The sequence below is a fragment of the Phalangium opilio genome, unplaced genomic scaffold, assembly GCF_054372755.1.
Source record: "Phalangium opilio isolate 3A_F unplaced genomic scaffold, DU_Popi_V2 ptg000523l_1, whole genome shotgun sequence".
NCBI classification, from domain to species: Eukaryota; Metazoa; Arthropoda; class Arachnida; order Opiliones; family Phalangiidae; genus Phalangium; species Phalangium opilio.
The window spans coordinates 1,256,046-1,272,109 of NW_028324241.1; the positions used below are offsets into that span (position 1 = coordinate 1,256,046).

General features: G+C 47.5%; 9 non-coding genes across 9 annotated transcripts; all 9 read left to right on the forward strand.

Annotated features, from left to right (window-relative positions):
- Nucleotides 1-6,077: 6,077 nt before the first annotated feature.
- On the forward strand, nucleotides 6,078-6,149 carry TRNAA-UGC (transfer RNA alanine (anticodon UGC)). The gene has a single exon. It is a non-coding gene; the product is annotated as a tRNA-Ala (tRNA).
- A 359-nt stretch (nucleotides 6,150-6,508) lies between these two features.
- On the forward strand, nucleotides 6,509-6,580 carry TRNAA-UGC (transfer RNA alanine (anticodon UGC)). The gene has a single exon. It is a non-coding gene; the product is annotated as a tRNA-Ala (tRNA).
- Nucleotides 6,581-6,770: 190 nt separating this feature from the next.
- On the forward strand, nucleotides 6,771-6,840 carry TRNAA-UGC (transfer RNA alanine (anticodon UGC)). Its single transcript has one exon. It is a non-coding gene; the product is annotated as a tRNA-Ala (tRNA).
- A 190-nt stretch (nucleotides 6,841-7,030) lies between these two features.
- Nucleotides 7,031-7,102, forward strand: TRNAA-UGC (transfer RNA alanine (anticodon UGC)). Its single transcript has one exon. It is a non-coding gene; the product is annotated as a tRNA-Ala (tRNA).
- Nucleotides 7,103-7,725: 623 nt separating this feature from the next.
- Nucleotides 7,726-7,797, forward strand: TRNAA-UGC (transfer RNA alanine (anticodon UGC)). Its single transcript has one exon. It is a non-coding gene; the product is annotated as a tRNA-Ala (tRNA).
- A 58-nt stretch (nucleotides 7,798-7,855) lies between these two features.
- Nucleotides 7,856-7,927, forward strand: TRNAA-UGC (transfer RNA alanine (anticodon UGC)). Its single transcript has one exon. It is a non-coding gene; the product is annotated as a tRNA-Ala (tRNA).
- An 844-nt stretch (nucleotides 7,928-8,771) lies between these two features.
- Nucleotides 8,772-8,843, forward strand: TRNAA-UGC (transfer RNA alanine (anticodon UGC)). Its single transcript has one exon. It is a non-coding gene; the product is annotated as a tRNA-Ala (tRNA).
- Nucleotides 8,844-15,511: 6,668 nt separating this feature from the next.
- Nucleotides 15,512-15,583, forward strand: TRNAA-UGC (transfer RNA alanine (anticodon UGC)). Its single transcript has one exon. It is a non-coding gene; the product is annotated as a tRNA-Ala (tRNA).
- Nucleotides 15,584-15,942: 359 nt separating this feature from the next.
- On the forward strand, nucleotides 15,943-16,014 carry TRNAA-UGC (transfer RNA alanine (anticodon UGC)). Its single transcript has one exon. It is a non-coding gene; the product is annotated as a tRNA-Ala (tRNA).
- The last annotated feature ends 50 nt before the right edge of the window (nucleotides 16,015-16,064 follow it).

Genomic DNA, 16,064 nt, shown 5'->3' on the forward strand with positions numbered 1-16,064 from the left:
TTTTTGTAATTTTTAATTGACGATTCTGTGTAATGTTTGACCTAATGGTCGTTTGTTTTGTTTTTCATTTAAACCGGGGTTTTAAATAACAGGACGGCCGAGTGTTAGCGCTATTTCCTGAGGGTAGATGGCGATACGTTTTCCATCTTTTTAGGGGCCTTTATGCCCCTTGTTTTCCTTCCCCCCCCCTTTTGATTTTGGGGCTTGTTCACGCGTGAGGAACGGAGGGATCCCTCTCTCTCGTTCCGGATCGCAATGGAGTAAGACGTATTTATTTTTGAAACGAACATTAAACTTTTACTTTCCTTTATTATTCATCACGATGCTATTTATTTAATCCTAATCCTAAAACTAATTATCTTGATCTACGTTAAACACTCGCTTACATCTCAGAAGTGGGATTATGGACAATTAACGCCACGTGAGGACTAGATGAATTACGATTAATGTAAAGTAATAATAACGACACGAGGTACGCGCCTAGGGTTAAAGTCTTAACGATACTCCAGGGTGGTTAGGCTAATCGACGGGTCCACGTTTAATGACCACTGTATATTTTCGCATCACGTAATTAATGCAAGAATATACAGAAGATTGCCCCCACACACGTAGGAGTGAAAGACTTCCCGAATCTGCCCCGAAAATCTGCCGAGATTGCAGAAGAGCAGCGGACCTACAGTCAACGAACGAACGATTTTACCGCGCACGAACCAGCGCGAATCGAGTTTTCCCCGTAGAGGAAAATTTCACCGACGAAGTTTCCGATCCCGAAGAGACGTCCACGATGGCGGAAGGTAATGGAGATAACAATGGCCAAGGAGGCATCGCTCCAGCGGGCTATATATCCCTAGCGGCCTTCGAGCAGTCGATACAAGCCGCGGTCGCCGTTGCCGTACAGCAAACGTTAGCTGCGGCGGGCGAACGTAACCACGGTAATTCGCATAACGTTACGGATTCTATGAAAATGATACCGGATTTCGATCCTGTTGGTGCACCTCACCAAGATTCTAGAATGTGGATCAAAAAGGTGGACGATTGTGCCCGAGCATATGGTTGGTCCGACAGCCACACGATATGCTGCGCTCTCCCGAAATTAAAGGGCACGGCTAAAGTTTGGTACGAGTCCCTCGACGTCGTCGTACGTTCGTGGGGCGATTGGAAGGAGTTGTTAACGGAATGGTTCCCTCCCGCGAAGGGTACGCAGCGGTTGTACAGGGAGATGGAGCAACGCGTACGGCGACCTGGGGAGAACCTGGAGGTCTACTATCACGATAAGATATCCAAAGCTAGGCTTTGTGGCCTCTCTAACGACTCCATGATTGAGTACCTGATAACGGGTCTGAATGACGATTCGCTCATCACGGCTTTGAGCGTACGCGAGTTTGCGACTCCTCCAGAGCTACTGTTGTGTATTAGACAACTTGAAGAAAGGCTTCAAACTTCCGGGCGGAATAAAGAGAAAAGTAATCAGAACGAAAGGACGCGAAGTTCTACTAACGATCGGTCGCGGGACGCGAACGGACGGAAGCCGTCGGTCTCCGAAACGGGTAATACAGCCGCGCTTGGCGGGGTAAAGAAATCGCGTTCGGGTAACCGCAAACCGTACGTGAATGAAAGGGGAGAATCGCTTTGCTATAACTGCGAAGAATACGGACATTATTCAAGGGATTGCCCCAAGCCTCAACGCAAAGCCAGATGTAGTGCTTGCAACAAAATTGGGCACGACGCCCAGCACTGCTCGTCGAAGCCGATTCCTAACACGCCTGCTCAGATGTGCGTCGATAGCAAAGGAGCTGATGCTGATGGAAATGTTAAGTATTTCATGGACGCCACGGTAAACGGGAACGCAATAAAGGCCTACGTCGATATGGGCAGTAAATGCGTCACGATGCGTCACAGCGATGCTATTGAACTCCAGCTCGAATGCAGGGAAACCGAAAATGACTTTTACATAGGCGGATACGGCTCTGGACGCACGAAGCCAGAGGGTGTCTGTAACGTAGTAATAAAGGTTGACCAGGCTACTGCGGACGTAGAAATGTACGTCGTCCCAGACGAGGCCCAAGCTATACCTTTAGTGATTGGCCAGCCTTTCACCGAACAGCCACACGTGGTAGTGGTCAAACGTAAGGAAACGGTTCGAATTTTTGAAGAACGGACGGAGAATCCCGATGGAGATGGGTGTCTCAAGGATTTGACTATCCCAGAGTTACCTAAGCCTACCGTACACCTATGGGCACGCGAAGCTACAGTTATCCCGCCACATTATGTCGGGTTCGTCGACGTAGTTTCACGAGATTCGCGTACCAACGAACGGGACGTGTATATCGAGTCTTCGGTACGGATGCTACCGGGTAATGAATATGATTTACCGCGCGCGATCTGTTCTCTCGGTAAAGAAGGCGCGACTACGATGCCAGTCTTCAACGTTTCTGAAAGAGATCTAGTTATAGAGGCTGGGAGAAAGATGGCTCGCGCTGAAATCTGCGTGCGGGAGACCCACGTATCTCGAGAAGTTCTCAGTACTTCGCCTGCGAAGATGTCGCCTCTTCGCAGCGAAGAGATAATTACGGGCGATAACGTTTCGGACGATACGCGAAGACGCTTGCACGACCTTTTAAACGAATATAGGGACTGTTTCGCGAACGATTTGCATGAATTAGGTCGCACGGATAAAGCAACCATGAAAATCGAACTAACGTCCGAAGAACCGGTCTCGTATAGACCATACCGATTATCTTTTGCCGAACGAAGCCTGGTGAGGGATAAAATATCCGGCTTGTTAGACGCGGGTATCATAGAGGAGTCCGAGTCCCCGTACTCGAGTCCGATCCTCATTGTAAAAAAGAAAACTGGCGACGAACGCCTGTGTGTCGATTTCCGCGCGCTAAACAAAATAACCAAAAAGGACGCGTATCCCTTACCGCTGATTGACTCTCAGCTTGAACGTTTAAGCGGGCACAAACTCTTCACGAGCCTCGATCTAATGTCTGGTTATTACCAGATTCCTTTGAGTGAAGAGTCCAAAGAAAAAACTGGGTTCGTAACGCCGGACGGGCATTACCAGTTTGTGATGATGCCATTCGGGCTTTCAAACGCATGCGGTGTATTCCAAAGAATGATTAACTCCGTGCTAGGCACCCTAAGGTACGCCATAGCATTGACATATATGGATGATGTGCTCATTCCATCGGTAGATGAGGAGGAAGGCCTCGCGCACTTACGGCAGGTTTTGGACGTACTACGAAATGCGAACCTAACGTTGAATCTGAAAAAGTGCCGGTTTCTCCTCAGCGACATCGACTACCTCGGGTTCGAAATCAGCGAATTCGGGATTCGCCCTGGGTCAAGGAAAATTCAATGCGTTGAAAATTTCCCAGCACCGACGAATATACACGAGTTACGTCGTTTTCTCGGGCTAGCAATCTATTTCAGACGGTTTGTGAAAGGCTTCGCGTTGGAAGCCGAGCCGCTGACGCGCCTATTATGCAAAGATAGGCCTTGGGAATGGAATGCGGAACAGGAAAAAGCATTCCAAGCGCTCAAGTCCCGGCTCACGGTAAGACCAATACTCGCCTTGTACGATGTAGAGGCGGAAACAGAGGTCCATACGGACGCGAGTAAGGAGGGGCTTGGAGCCATACTAATGCAAAAATCGAATGACAACAAGTGGCATCCGGTCTGTTATGCTAGCCGGAAGTCAACGCGAGAGGAAGCCCTGTATCATTCCAGTGAGCTTGAAACGCTGGCCGTCGTATGGGGCCTTGAGAAGTTCCGGGTGTATTTAATCGGGCGCGTTTTTAACGTCATTACGGATTGTAACTCGGTACGTTGCACTCTTACGAAGCGCCATCTCGTGCCGCGAATTGGGCGCTGGTGGCTCCGCCTCCAGGAGTTTACCTTCGAGGTTCTCCATCGACCGGGTCCGCGTATGGCCCACGTAGACGCGCTGAGCCGATCTCCCTGGGAAGATGCAGAGGAGACTGACATAGCGAAAGGCGTAGATATCTTGCATACAGAGGTATCTAGGGAAGACTTCTTGACGGCCGCTCAACACTCTGACGCGAAAATTCGGGCTATTAAAGAAAGTCTCGCGAAATCGGGTAAGCTCGCTAAAGATGACCTCAAAAACCGTCAGAAATTCACTTTGAAACACGGGACGCTATTCAAACGGGTGGCAGCTACGGATCCTAACCGGGAAGATACGCTTCTCTGGGTTGTGCCTGATAGCGCCATGTGGCGCGTTGTTCGCAATTACCACGATGACATCGGTCATTTCGGAGTGGACAAGACGTGCGCCAAGATACGGGAGAAATTTTGGTTTCCGCGTCTAAAACGTTATGTAAGACGTTACATTTCGTCGTGTGTGGAATGTTTATTCCACAAGCGGCCCGCAGGGAAAAGACCAGGAATGTTGCATTCCATCGATAAAGTAGGCACCCCATTCCATACCGTGCACCTTGACCACTTGGGTCCCTTTGTAAAGAGTACTCGGGGCAATGCTTACTTAATTGTCGCTATTGACGCCTTTACCAAGTTCGTGATATTACGACCAGTACGGAATTGCGGCATGATTCCAACAAAGCGCTTTCTTGAAGAGTTAATCGGACTTTTCGGCGCGCCCCCGCGAGTTATTACGGACCAAGGAACGGCCTACACCGGTAGAGCCTTTGAAAGTTTGTGCAAGAGCGCAAAGATAGTCCACGTTGTCAACGCTACCGCCACGCCTCGCGGAAACGGCCAAGTAGAGAGACTCAACCGACTCCTAACTCCGGCCATCGCTAGTATGTGCTGCCGAGAGGACGATAAGGACTGGGACGCGCGAGTCCATCAGCTTCAATGGGGTATAAACAATACGTTTAGTAAGGCCACCGGGCAGACCCCATTTGCTCTTCTGTTTAACTTCTCCTCTCGAAACCCGACTGGCAATGTTCTCGAGGATGCTGTTCAGGAGGCTTTTGACGACAATGTACTAAAGCGTCGCGAAGCCGCTATCGAAGCCATTCGCGTTGATCAGGATAAGCAGAGGCGTAGATATAACGCCCGCCGATCGAAAGCCCCCAATTACGAACCGGGCGACCTCGTCGTGGTCGAACGACCTCAACAAGCCACCGGTCTTCCGCTGAAGACGGCGGCCAAGTACAAGGGACCGTACGTCGTGTCTCAAAAGTTGAGTTATGACAGGTATCTGGTAGAGGACCTGCCAGAAAACCAACGTAACCAACGGTTTTATCGCAATACGGCTCCGGCTGATAAAATCAAGAGGTTTTTAATCATTGATAATGACGAAATGGAAACTAATTCCGATTCCGATGAGGATGATCCCGGGGTGAACCCTGTCGAAGATCCACCTGCAGAAGACGGCGAGATCGACGAAGAGAAAAATTTCCCTGATGATGGTGGTAATGATTCTGTTGCCCCTCGTCTCAGCGCAAGGAAGAAGAAGAAACCGCGATATTTAGATGATTACGTACAATAAGTTTAAAAAAAAGAAGAAATTAACGTACTTTAAGTTTGACGTTGAAATTTTTGTAATTTTTAATTGACGATTCTGTGTAATGTTTGACCTAATGGTCGTTTGTTTTGTTTTTCATTTAAACCGGGGTTTTAAATAACAGGACGGCCGAGTGTTAGCGCTATTTCCTGAGGGTAGATGGCGATACGTTTTCCATCTTTTTAGGGGCCTTTATGCCCCTTGTTTTCCTTCCCCCCCCTTTTGATTTTGGGGCTTGTTCACGCGTGAGGAACGGAGGGATCCCTCTCTCTCGTTCCGGATCGCAATGGAGTAAGACGTATTTATTTTTGAAACGAACATTAAACTTTTACTTTCCTTTATTATTCATCACGATGCTATTTATTTAATCCTAATCCTAAAACTAATTATCTTGACCTACGTTAAACACTCGCTTACATTCTTTTCTGAAAATCTCCACTCATCCATCCGAAGGGGATATAGCTCAGTGGATGAGCGCTCGCTTTGCATGTGAGAAGTCCCGGACTCGACCCTGGTATCTCCATTTCGCGGTTTTAGTCTAAGAGTATTTATTTTTACGATGATCTCTACTTGTATATCCGAAGGGGATATAGCTCAGTGGAAGAGCGCTCGCTTTGCATGTGAGAGGTCCCGGGTTCAACCCCCGGCATCTCCATTTCGCGGTTTTAACAAAATATGTATTCTTTTCTGAAAATCTCCACTGATCCATCCGAAGGGGATATAGCTCAGTGGATGAGCGCTCGCTATGCATGTGAGAGGTCACGGGTTCAACCCCCGGTATCACCATTTCGCGGTTTTAGTCTAAAAGGATTTATTTTAACGATGATCTCTACTTGTACATCCGAAGGGGATATAGCTAAGTGGAAGAGCGCTTGCTTTGCATGTGAGAAGTCCCGGGATCAACCCCCGGTATCTCCATTTCGCGGTTTTAGTCTAAAAGTATTTATTTGAATTACAATACACTTGATTGAATTGAATTGAATTTTTAAGATGATCTCTACTTGTACATCCGAAGGGGATATAGCTCAGTGGAAGAGCGCTTGCTTTGCATGTGAGAAGTCCAGGGTTCAACCCCCGGTATCTCCATTTTGCGGTTTTAACAAAATATGTATTCTTTTCTGAAAATCTCCACTCATCCATCCGAAGGGGATATAGCTCAGTGGATGAGCGCTCGCTTTGCATGTGAGAAGTCCCGGGTTCGACCCTGGTATCTCCATTTCGCGGTTTTAGTCTAAGAGTATTTATTTTTACGATGATCTCTACTTGTATATCCGAAGGGGATATAGCTCAATGGAAGAGCGCTCGCTTTGCATGTGAAGTCCCGGGTTCAACCCCCGGTATCTCCATTTCGCGGTTTTAACAAAATATGTATTCTTTTCTGAAAATCTCCACTCATCCATCCGAAGGGGATATAGCTCAGTGGATGAGCGCTCGCTTTGCATGTGAGAAGTCCCGGGTTCGACCCTGGTATCTCAATTTCGCGGTTTTAGTCTAAGAGTATTTATTTTTACGATGATCTCTACTTGTACATCCGAAGGGGATATAGCTCAGTGGAAGAGCGCTCGCTTTGCATGTGAGAAGTCACGGGTTCAACCCCCGGTATCACCATTTCGCGGTTTTAGTCTAAAAGGGTTTATTTTAACGATGATGTCTACTTGTACATCCGAAGGGGATATAGCTAAGTGGAAGAGCGCTTGTTTTGCATGTGAGAAGTCCAGGGATCAACCCCCGGTATCTCCATTTCGCGGTTTTAGTCTAAAAGTATTTATTTGAATTACAAAACACTTGATTGAATTGAATTGAATTTTTAAGATGATCTCTACTTGTACATCCGTAGGGGATATAGCTCAGTGGAAGAGCGCTTGCTTTGCATGTGAGAAGTCCCGGGTTCAACCCCCGGTATCTCGCTTTCGCGGTTTTAACAAAATATGTATTCTTTTCTGAAAATTTCCACTCATCCACCCGAAGGGGATATAGCTCAGTGGAAGAGCGCTCGCTTTGTATGTAAGAAGTCCCGGGTTCAACCCCCGGTATCTCTATTTCGCGGTTTTAGTCTAAAATGATTTACTTTAATGATGATCTCTACTCGTACATCGGAAGGGGATATAGCTCAGTGGAAGAGCGCTCGCTTTGCATGTGAGAAGTCCCGGGTTCAACCCATGGTATCTCCATTTCGCGGTTTTAGTCTAAAAGTATTTATTTTTTCGATGATCTCTAATTGTACATCCGAAGGGGATATAGCTCAGTGGAAGAGCGCTCGCTTTGCATGTGAGAAGTCCCGGGTTCAACCCCCGGTATCTCCATTTCGCGGTTTTACAAACTATGTATTCTTTTCTGAAAATCTCCACTCGTACATCCGAAGGGGATATAGCTCAGTGGAAGAGCGCTCGCTTTGCATGTGAGAAGTCCCGGGTTCAACCCCCGGTATCTCCATTTCGCGGTTTTAACAAAATATGTATTCTTTTCTGAAAATCGCCACTCATCCATCCGAAGGGGATATAGCTCAGTGGATGAGCGCTCGCTTTGCATGTGAGAAGTCCCGGGTTCGACCCTGGTATCTCCATTTCGCGGTTTTAGTCTAAGAGTATTTATTTTTACGATGATCTCTACCTGTATATCCGAAGGGGATATAGCTCAGTGGAAGAGCGCTGGCTTTGCATGTGAGAAGTCCAGGGATCAACCCCCGGTATCTCCATTTCGCGGTTTTAACAAAATATGTATTCTTTTCTGAAAATCTCCACTCATCCATCCGATGGGGATGTAGCTCAGTGGATGAGCGCTCGCTTTGCATGTGAGAAGTCCAGGGTTCAACCCCCGGTATCTCCATTTCGCGGTTTTAACAAAATATGTATTCTTTTCTGAAAATCTCCACTGATCTATCCGAAGGGGATATAGCTCAGTGGATGAGCGCTCGCTTTGCATGTGAGAAGTCCCGGGTTCGACCCTGGTATCTCCATTTCGCGGTTTTAGTCTAAGAGTATTTATTTTTACGATGATCTCTAATTGTACATCCGAAGGGGATTTAGCTCAGTGGAAGAGCGCTCGCTTTGCATGTGAGAAGTCCCGGGTTCAACCCCCGGTATAACCATTTCTCGGTTTTACAAACTATGTATTCTTTTCTGAAAATCTCCACTCATCCATCCGAAGGGGATATAGCTCAGTGGATGAGCGCTCGCTTTGCATGTGAGAAGTGCTGGGTTCGACCCTGGTATCTCCATTTCGCGGTTTTAGGCTAAGAGTATTTATTTTTACGATGATCTCTACTTGTATATCCGAAGGGGATATAGCTCAGTGGAAGAGCGCTCGCTTTGCATGTGAGAGGTCCCGGGTTCAACCCCCGGTATCTCCATTTCGCGGTTTTAACAAAATATGTATTCTTTTCTGAAAATCTCCACTGATCCATCCGAAGGGGATATAGCTTAGTGGATGGGCGCTCGCTTTGCATGTGAGAAGTCCAGGGTTCAACCCCCGGTATCTCCATTTCGCGGTTTTAACAAAATATGTATTCTTGTTAGCGCTATTTCCTGAGGGTAGATGGCGATACGTTTTCCATCTTTTTAGGGGCCTTTATGCCCCTTGTTTTCCTTCCCCCGGACAGGTATCTGGTAGAGGACCTGCCAGAAAACCAACGTAACCAACGGTTTTATCGCAATACGGCTCCGGCTGATAAAATCAAGAGGTTTTTAATCATTGATAATGACGAAATGGAAACTAATTCCGATTCCGATGAGGATGATCCCGGGGTGAACCCTGTCGAAGATCCACCTGCAGAAGACGGCGAGATCGACGAAGAGAAAAATTTCCCTGATGATGGTGGTAATGATTCTGTTGCCCCTCGTCTCAGCGCAAGGAAGAAGAAGAAACCGCGATATTTAGATGATTACGTACAATAAGTTTAAAAAAAAGAAGAAATTAACGTACTTTAAGTTTGACGTTGAAATTTTTGTAATTTTTAATTGACGATTCTGTGTAATGTTTGACCTAATGGTCGTTTGTTTTGTTTTTCATTTAAACCGGGGTTTTAAATAACAGGACGGCCGAGTGTTAGCGCTATTTCCTGAGGGTAGATGGCGATACGTTTTCCATCTTTTTAGGGGCCTTTATGCCCCTTGTTTTCCTTCCCCCCCCCTTTTGATTTTGGGGCTTGTTCACGCGTGAGGAACGGAGGGATCCCTCTCTCTCGTTCCGGATCGCAATGGAGTAAGACGTATTTATTTTTGAAACGAACATTAAACTTTTACTTTCCTTTATTATTCATCACGATGCTATTTATTTAATCCTAATCCTAAAACTAATTATCTTGATCTACGTTAAACACTCGCTTACATCTCAGAAGTGGGATTATGGACAATTAACGCCACGTGAGGACTAGATGAATTACGATTAATGTAAAGTAATAATAACGACACGAGGTACGCGCCTAGGGTTAAAGTCTTAACGATACTCCAGGGTGGTTAGGCTAATCGACGGGTCCACGTTTAATGACCACTGTATATTTTCGCATCACGTAATTAATGCAAGAATATACAGAAGATTGCCCCCACACACGTAGGAGTGAAAGACTTCCCGAATCTGCCCCGAAAATCTGCCGAGATTGCAGAAGAGCAGCGGACCTACAGTCAACGAACGAACGATTTTACCGCGCACGAACCAGCGCGAATCGAGTTTTCCCCGTAGAGGAAAATTTCACCGACGAAGTTTCCGATCCCGAAGAGACGTCCACGATGGCGGAAGGTAATGGAGATAACAATGGCCAAGGAGGCATCGCTCCAGCGGGCTATATATCCCTAGCGGCCTTCGAGCAGTCGATACAAGCCGCGGTCGCCGTTGCCGTACAGCAAACGTTAGCTGCGGCGGGCGAACGTAACCACGGTAATTCGCATAACGTTACGGATTCTATGAAAATGATACCGGATTTCGATCCTGTTGGTGCACCTCACCAAGATTCTAGAATGTGGATCAAAAAGGTGGACGATTGTGCCCGAGCATATGGTTGGTCCGACAGCCACACGATATGCTGCGCTCTCCCGAAATTAAAGGGCACGGCTAAAGTTTGGTACGAGTCCCTCGACGTCGTCGTACGTTCGTGGGGCGATTGGAAGGAGTTGTTAACGGAATGGTTCCCTCCCGCGAAGGGTACGCAGCGGTTGTACAGGGAGATGGAGCAACGCGTACGGCGACCTGGGGAGAACCTGGAGGTCTACTATCACGATAAGATATCCAAAGCTAGGCTTTGTGGCCTCTCTAACGACTCCATGATTGAGTACCTGATAACGGGTCTGAATGACGATTCGCTCATCACGGCTTTGAGCGTACGCGAGTTTGCGACTCCTCCAGAGCTACTGTTGTGTATTAGACAACTTGAAGAAAGGCTTCAAACTTCCGGGCGGAATAAAGAGAAAAGTAATCAGAACGAAAGGACGCGAAGTTCTACTAACGATCGGTCGCGGGACGCGAACGGACGGAAGCCGTCGGTCTCCGAAACGGGTAATACAGCCGCGCTTGGCGGGGTAAAGAAATCGCGTTCGGGTAACCGCAAACCGTACGTGAATGAAAGGGGAGAATCGCTTTGCTATAACTGCGAAGAATACGGACATTATTCAAGGGATTGCCCCAAGCCTCAACGCAAAGCCAGATGTAGTGCTTGCAACAAAATTGGGCACGACGCCCAGCACTGCTCGTCGAAGCCGATTCCTAACACGCCTGCTCAGATGTGCGTCGATAGCAAAGGAGCTGATGCTGATGGAAATGTTAAGTATTTCATGGACGCCACGGTAAACGGGAACGCAATAAAGGCCTACGTCGATATGGGCAGTAAATGCGTCACGATGCGTCACAGCGATGCTATTGAACTCCAGCTCGAATGCAGGGAAACCGAAAATGACTTTTACATAGGCGGATACGGCTCTGGACGCACGAAGCCAGAGGGTGTCTGTAACGTAGTAATAAAGGTTGACCAGGCTACTGCGGACGTAGAAATGTACGTCGTCCCAGACGAGGCCCAAGCTATACCTTTAGTGATTGGCCAGCCTTTCACCGAACAGCCACACGTGGTAGTGGTCAAACGTAAGGAAACGGTTCGAATTTTTGAAGAACGGACGGAGAATCCCGATGGAGATGGGTGTCTCAAGGATTTGACTATCCCAGAGTTACCTAAGCCTACCGTACACCTATGGGCACGCGAAGCTACAGTTATCCCGCCACATTATGTCGGGTTCGTCGACGTAGTTTCACGAGATTCGCGTACCAACGAACGGGACGTGTATATCGAGTCTTCGGTACGGATGCTACCGGGTAATGAATATGATTTACCGCGCGCGATCTGTTCTCTCGGTAAAGAAGGCGCGACTACGATGCCAGTCTTCAACGTTTCTGAAAGAGATCTAGTTATAGAGGCTGGGAGAAAGATGGCTCGCGCTGAAATCTGCGTGCGGGAGACCCACGTATCTCGAGAAGTTCTCAGTACTTCGCCTGCGAAGATGTCGCCTCTTCGCAGCGAAGAGATAATTACGGGCGATAACGTTTCGGACGATACGCGAAGACGCTTGCACGACCTTTTAAACGAATATAGGGACTGTTTCGCGAACGATTTGCATGAATTAGGTCGCACGGATAAAGCAACCATGAAAATCGAACTAACGTCCGAAGAACCGGTCTCGTATAGACCATACCGATTATCTTTTGCCGAACGAAGCCTGGTGAGGGATAAAATATCCGGCTTGTTAGACGCGGGTATCATAGAGGAGTCCGAGTCCCCGTACTCGAGTCCGATCCTCATTGTAAAAAAGAAAACTGGCGACGAACGCCTGTGTGTCGATTTCCGCGCGCTAAACAAAATAACCAAAAAGGACGCGTATCCCTTACCGCTGATTGACTCTCAGCTTGAACGTTTAAGCGGGCACAAACTCTTCACGAGCCTCGATCTAATGTCTGGTTATTACCAGATTCCTTTGAGTGAAGAGTCCAAAGAAAAAACTGGGTTCGTAACGCCGGACGGGCATTACCAGTTTGTGATGATGCCATTCGGGCTTTCAAACGCATGCGGTGTATTCCAAAGAATGATTAACTCCGTGCTAGGCACCCTAAGGTACGCCATAGCATTGACATATATGGATGATGTGCTCATTCCATCGGTAGATGAGGAGGAAGGCCTCGCGCACTTACGGCAGGTTTTGGACGTACTACGAAATGCGAACCTAACGTTGAATCTGAAAAAGTGCCGGTTTCTCCTCAGCGACATCGACTACCTCGGGTTCGAAATCAGCGAATTCGGGATTCGCCCTGGGTCAAGGAAAATTCAATGCGTTGAAAATTTCCCAGCACCGACGAATATACACGAGTTACGTCGTTTTCTCGGGCTAGCAATCTATTTCAGACGGTTTGTGAAAGGCTTCGCGTTGGAAGCCGAGCCGCTGACGCGCCTATTATGCAAAGATAGGCCTTGGGAATGGAATGCGGAACAGGAAAAAGCATTCCAAGCGCTCAAGTCCCGGCTCACGGTAAGACCAATACTCGCCTTGTACGATGTAGAGGCGGAAACAGAGGTCCATACGGACGCGAGTAAGGAGGGGCTTGGAGCCATACTAATGCAAAAATCGAATGACAACAAGTGGCATCCGGTCTGTTATGCTAGCCGGAAGTCAACGCGAGAGGAAGCCCTGTATCATTCCAGTGAGCTTGAAACGCTGGCCGTCGTATGGGGCCTTGAGAAGTTCCGGGTGTATTTAATCGGGCGCGTTTTTAACGTCATTACGGATTGTAACTCGGTACGTTGCACTCTTACGAAGCGCCATCTCGTGCCGCGAATTGGGCGCTGGTGGCTCCGCCTCCAGGAGTTTACCTTCGAGGTTCTCCATCGACCGGGTCCGCGTATGGCCCACGTAGACGCGCTGAGCCGATCTCCCTGGGAAGATGCAGAGGAGACTGACATAGCGAAAGGCGTAGATATCTTGCATACAGAGGTATCTAGGGAAGACTTCTTGACGGCCGCTCAACACTCTGACGCGAAAATTCGGGCTATTAAAGAAAGTCTCGCGAAATCGGGTAAGCTCGCTAAAGATGACCTCAAAAACCGTCAGAAATTCACTTTGAAACACGGGACGCTATTCAAACGGGTGGCAGCTACGGATCCTAACCGGGAAGATACGCTTCTCTGGGTTGTGCCTGATAGCGCCATGTGGCGCGTTGTTCGCAATTACCACGATGACATCGGTCATTTCGGAGTGGACAAGACGTGCGCCAAGATACGGGAGAAATTTTGGTTTCCGCGTCTAAAACGTTATGTAAGACGTTACATTTCGTCGTGTGTGGAATGTTTATTCCACAAGCGGCCCGCAGGGAAAAGACCAGGAATGTTGCATTCCATCGATAAAGTAGGCACCCCATTCCATACCGTGCACCTTGACCACTTGGGTCCCTTTGTAAAGAGTACTCGGGGCAATGCTTACTTAATTGTCGCTATTGACGCCTTTACCAAGTTCGTGATATTACGACCAGTACGGAATTGCGGCATGATTCCAACAAAGCGCTTTCTTGAAGAGTTAATCGGACTTTTCGGCGCGCCCCCGCGAGTTATTACGGACCAAGGAACGGCCTACACCGGTAGAGCCTTTGAAAGTTTGTGCAAGAGCGCAAAGATAGTCCACGTTGTCAACGCTACCGCCACGCCTCGCGGAAACGGCCAAGTAGAGAGACTCAACCGACTCCTAACTCCGGCCATCGCTAGTATGTGCTGCCGAGAGGACGATAAGGACTGGGACGCGCGAGTCCATCAGCTTCAATGGGGTATAAACAATACGTTTAGTAAGGCCACCGGGCAGACCCCATTTGCTCTTCTGTTTAACTTCTCCTCTCGAAACCCGACTGGCAATGTTCTCGAGGATGCTGTTCAGGAGGCTTTTGACGACAATGTACTAAAGCGTCGCGAAGCCGCTATCGAAGCCATTCGCGTTGATCAGGATAAGCAGAGGCGTAGATATAACGCCCGCCGATCGAAAGCCCCCAATTACGAACCGGGCGACCTCGTCGTGGTCGAACGACCTCAACAAGCCACCGGTCTTCCGCTGAAGACGGCGGCCAAGTACAAGGGACCGTACGTCGTGTCTCAAAAGTTGAGTTATGACAGGTATCTGGTAGAGGACCTGCCAGAAAACCAACGTAACCAACGGTTTTATCGCAATACGGCTCCGGCTGATAAAATCAAGAGGTTTTTAATCATTGATAATGACGAAATGGAAACTAATTCCGATTCCGATGAGGATGATCCCGGGGTGAACCCTGTCGAAGATCCACCTGCAGAAGACGGCGAGATCGACGAAGAGAAAAATTTCCCTGATGATGGTGGTAATGATTCTGTTGCCCCTCGTCTCAGCGCAAGGAAGAAGAAGAAACCGCGATATTTAGATGATTACGTACAATAAGTTTAAAAAAAAGAAGAAATTAACGTACTTTAAGTTTGACGTTGAAATTTTTGTAATTTTTAATTGACGATTCTGTGTAATGTTTGACCTAATGGTCGTTTGTTTTGTTTTTCATTTAAACCGGGGTTTTAAATAACAGGACGGCCGAGTGTTAGCGCTATTTCCTGAGGGTAGATGGCGATACGTTTTCCATCTTTTTAGGGGCCTTTATGCCCCTTGTTTTCCTTCCCCCCCCTTTTGATTTTGGGGCTTGTTCACGCGTGAGGAACGGAGGGATCCCTCTCTCTCGTTCCGGATCGCAATGGAGTAAGACGTATTTATTTTTGAAACGAACATTAAACTTTTACTTTCCTTTATTATTCATCACGATGCTATTTATTTAATCCTAATCCTAAAACTAATTATCTTGACCTACGTTAAACACTCGCTTACATTCTTTTCTGAAAATCTCCACTCATCCATCCGAAGGGGATATAGCTCAGTGGATGAGCGCTCGCTTTGCATGTGAGAAGTCCCGGACTCGACCCTGGTATCTCCATTTCGCGGTTTTAGTCTAAGAGTATTTATTTTTACGATGATCTCTACTTGTATATCCGAAGGGGATATAGCTCAGTGGAAGAGCGCTCGCTTTGCATGTGAGAGGTCCCGGGTTCAACCCCCGGCATCTCCATTTCGCGGTTTTAACAAAATATGTATTCTTTTCTGAAAATCTCCACTGATCCATCCGAAGGGGATATAGCTCAGTGGATGAGCGCTCGCTATGCATGTGAGAGGTCACGGGTTCAACCCCCGGTATCACCATTTCGCGGTTTTAGTCTAAAAGGATTTATTTTAACGATGATCTCTACTTGTACATCCGAAGGGGATATAGCTAAGTGGAAGAGCGCTTGCTTTGCATGTGAGAAGTCCCGGGATCAACCCCCGGTATCTCCATTTCGCGGTTTTAGTCTAAAAGTATTTATTTGAATTACAATACACTTGATTGAATTGAATTGAATTTTTAAGATGATCTCTACTTGTACATCCGAAGGGGATATAGCTCAGTGGAAGAGCGCTTGCTTTGCATGTGAGAAGTCCAGGGTTCAACCCCCGGTATCTCCATTTTGCGGTTTTAACAAAATATGTATTATTTTCTGAAAATCTCCACTCAT